The following is a 4456-nucleotide window of genomic DNA, read 5'->3' as shown; positions in this document are numbered from 1 at the left end:
AATATAATTAATTACTAATTGTCTAATAAATCACTATTGAGAAATCTGGTGGAATAGTCCGTAAGGAATAGCATTGTTAATCCAAATGCTGCATCTCTCTTGACAGTTTCAGTCCACCAGTCTCTCTGTCGGAAAAGATGAGCAACCTCCTCTCATGGAATTTATAGTCTTAGAAAGCCAAAGGAGGGACAGCTATGAGTTGGTCTCAACTTCTCTTCCTGTCACTTTCTGATTTATCAATTTTTTTTCACTCCTCTCTCAATAACTTCCTATCCCTGAATGAACACCCAAGAATGATTCTGTGTATAACCATTCCTTATCTTTAAAAAAGTCATCTTTTATTATGATAGTTTCTTTGTGATTCCTTGGAAAGTGACATCATGCTAGGGAAGGTGGAGGCTCAACGAAAGAGAGGAAGGCCCTCAACGAGATGGACTGACACGACAACAGCAGCCAATGGGCTCAAACGTGTCAGAGATGTTGAGGGTGGCATAGGATAGGACAGGGTTCAGATCTGTTGTTGTTAGGATTGCTGAGTCATAGTTGATTTGACAACACGTCACAACAGCAACAACATTATTAAGGGCTTTGTTTTCCTTTTCAGACTTTCCTTTGTTACTGTAGTGTAATCTAATTCATTATTCTATGTTATCTCATACCCTAGCACTTTACTGACTTGCTCATTTATTAGAGCCAGTCATTTTCTTCCTGAGGTTTTGGAATTTTTTCTTCATATAGGATCATATCATCTGAACATTGTCATTCTTTTATTTCCTCTTTGCCAATTTGGATCCTTTATATTATCTTCCCTGCCTCCCATGTCAGACGGGTAGTGTGCCTGTGTCGTAACAAGGTTTAAAGGGTGGCACATGTCATACAGAATCATGAACACTCAATCATCATACTTATGAACCAGAAATGGATCCCCTTTTTATTATCTTTTCTTCATTTTATCCTCTGAGTAAGACTTCCAAAACTATATTAACTAAGTTGTTGGTGTTATGTACCACCAAGTCAACTGCGACTCATAGTGACCCTATGAACAGCACATCTGAACCTTGCCCTGTCCTGTGCCATCTGCATCATCTCTGACACACTCAAGCTCATTATTGTGGTCACTGTGTCAATTTATCTTGTTGTGGGTATTCCTATCTTAAATTGACTTTCCACCTTTCCAAGTATGAAGTCCTTGTCAACAATATACCCAAACTATGTGACATGGAGTTTCAACATCTTTGTCTCCAAGGAGCACCCTGCTTTATCTTTCTCTAAGACAGATCTGTTTGTTCTTTTGGCAGTACGTGGGATAGTCAATACTCTTCTCCAACACCATAACTCAAAGGCATTGAGTTTTATTCTATCATCCTTAGTCATTGCCCAACTTTCAGATGTATAACAAGTGATTGAGAAGACCATGATTCAGATCAGGCATGATAAAGGGCAGCTTTGTCAGTACCAAAGTTTAACAGAAAAGCGAGGAATAAATGTTGGAGAAAGTGTGCAGAGTTTGGAGCTCTTATGCACTGTTGGTGGAACTGTAAAATGGTACAAATGCTCTAGAAGGCAATTTAGTGTTTCCTCAAAAATCTGAACATGAAGAAGAAGCAGCAGCAGCAGCAGCTGAATATAGAAATCCCATATGACCCAGGTACCCACTGCAAGGAATACACCAAGTTAAATAGACCTGAAATACAAATACAGGTACACCTATGTTCATAGCAGTGTTATTCACAATAGTAAGAAAGAAGAAACAGTTCAAATGGCCATCAACAAACAAATCGAAAAATTATGGTACTTTCACACAATGGAATGGTATGCAGTACTAGGAAGCTAGGATTTTTATAAAATACTATACAAAATGGGAGCATATACACTGAGTGAACTAACTCAGTTTTATAAGGACAAATACCACAAAAGACCATTATTGTAAAAATAGAGGGACAACGAGTAAGATGTGCATAAAATTCCAAAAGGGGAAGGCAAGGGATGCAAGGGGGCAGAAGGTAGGAAAATTACTAGGAAAACATTGAAAGAATTAGGAAGGACCCAATGGGGACCTGAAAAGACAGGGTAATAGTAGGCAGAGATCAATGATCATTAATTTATAAAATACAATATAAATGAGTGATCATTTAAAACTCCATGTGACTGAAGATATATATGAAACACAATGTACACATAGTTTATATGCAAGCCAGTATTTTTTTAAAAAGGGTAGTTTTGTCTGGCTCCCATTTGCAAGGGAAATACTTTTTAAAAAATATAGAAAATATTTTATCTTAATTTTTTTCACTGTTGCACATTTTATTTCCCCTTCTTCTCCCCCCAGGAAATCTATTTAATCTCACTCTATTTAGAGTGATGTTGGCTGTTGGTTCTATATATGTGCTTTTATTTATGTTGAGGAATTTATCTTCTATTTCTATTCTGTTGATTTTTTTTTAAATCAGGAAAATGTTGAATTTTGTCAAATGCTTTTACTGCATCAATTGAGTGAATGAGTGAGTGAGTGATAGAAGATTGTGAAGTCTGTTTCTCTATTCAAATCTTCGAGGGTTCCATTTGTGTATTTTGGGTGCTCTAGCATTGCATTATGTTGTTAGTTGTTATATGCTGTCAAATTGAGTACGACTCATAGTGACCCTATAAACAACAGATCTGAACTCTGTTCTATCCTGTGCCTTCACACTCCTTGACACACAAAAGCCCATAGCAGCAGTCACCATTTCAATCCACATGGTCGAGCGAGGGTCTTCCTCTCCTTCACTGACTCTCCACCCTTCCAACCACCATGTCCCTCTTCAAGGAATAGCACCTCTTAGCAACATGCCTGAAGTATGTGAGGTGAAGCTTCATCATTCTTGGCTCCAAAGAGTACTTTGGCTGCACCCTCTCTAAGACATATTTATTTGTTCTCTTGGCCTCCCATGGGATGTTCAGTACTCTTTTTCAACACCACAGCTCGAAGGCATCAATTCTTCTTCTGTCATCCCTATTCATTGCCCAGCTCTCAGATGTATAACAATTGATTGGCAAGATCATGGCCTGAATCAGATATACATTAAAACTGACCTTACTCCTCAATAATTTGGAGATGTCCCTAACTACAGTCTTTCCTAGTGCAATGTGTCTCCTGATTTTCTGATTGCTGGTACCAAGGGTGATAATCATGAATCCAAATAAGATGAAGTTCCTGATAGTTTCATTCTCTTCTCCATCCATCATAAAGTTGCCTATTCGTCCAGTGGTAAGCATATGATGGCACCAATTATAGATTCATCCTCTTGTTCAAATGAGCTTTTATAGTATTTATTATTCCATATCATAATAAGGGAACTTTGGTGGTTTGGTGGTAAGGAATTACACTGCCAGCATAAAGGCATGCAATTTGAAATCGATCAACTCTTCCATGGGAGAAAGATGGGCAATCATATTGCTGGCAATTTATTGCCTCTGAAAACCCAATAGAAAGTCAGCTATAACTGGACCGTAACTCGATGATACATATTATTTTATGTTTTGTTGATAGGTGCTGTTCAGTCAACGATGACTCAGCAATTCTATGAATAGCAGATCTGAATTCTGCTCTATTCCTTTGCTGTCCTCATCATCTCTAATACACTTGAGCTCAGTGATACAGGCATTGTGTCAATCCATCTTGTTGAAGGTGTTCCTCTCTTTCATTGACCCTGCATCTTTCCGAACATGATGTCTTTTTCCAAGGACTGGTCTCTTCTAGCAACATGTCCAGAATAGGTGAGATGAAGCTTCCTCATTCTTGCCTCTGAAAAGCACCTTGGATGCATTTTCTTTAAGACATATTGTTTGTTCTTTTGGCAGTCTGTGGTATATTCAGTATCATCCCCAACTTCCAATTTAAGACATTGATTCTTCTTCTATCATCTGTATTTATTGTGAAACTTTCAGATGCATGTAATTGTTGTTAAGTGCCGTTGAGTAGAGTACAACTCATATCGACCCAATGAACAACAGACCTGAAGCTTGTTCTATCCTGTATCATCCTCACAACCTCTGACACATTCCAGCCCATTGCTCCAGTCACTGTATCAATTCACCAGGTTGAGGATCTTCCTCTCCTTTGCCGTCCCTCCCCCTTTCCAAGCATGATGTCCCTCCCTAAGGAACAATCTCTTCTAGCAACATGCCCAAAATATGTGAGATGAAGCTTCAACATCTTTGCCTCCAAGGAGCACTCTGGCTGCACCTTCTCCAAGATATATCTGTTTGTTCTTTTGGCAGTTCGTGGGAATTTTAGCACTCTTCTTCAACACTATAGTTCAAATGCATTATTCATCTTCTGTCATCTTTAGTCACTGTCTAGCTCTCAGATGCCTAGCAAGCGACTGAAAAGACCATGACCTGAGTCAGGGGCACCTTAATCCTCAAACTGACAGTGTTGCTCCTCAATAATTTTATTTTTTACTTTCATATTTAT

The sequence above is a fragment of the Elephantulus edwardii genome, unplaced genomic scaffold (genome assembly GCF_000299155.1).
Source record: "Elephantulus edwardii isolate Elephantulus edwardi_28Jun2011 unplaced genomic scaffold, EleEdw1.0 scaffold00176, whole genome shotgun sequence".
NCBI lineage: Eukaryota > Metazoa > Chordata > Mammalia > Macroscelidea > Macroscelididae > Elephantulus > Elephantulus edwardii.
This window is presented reverse-complemented; position numbering follows the sequence as displayed.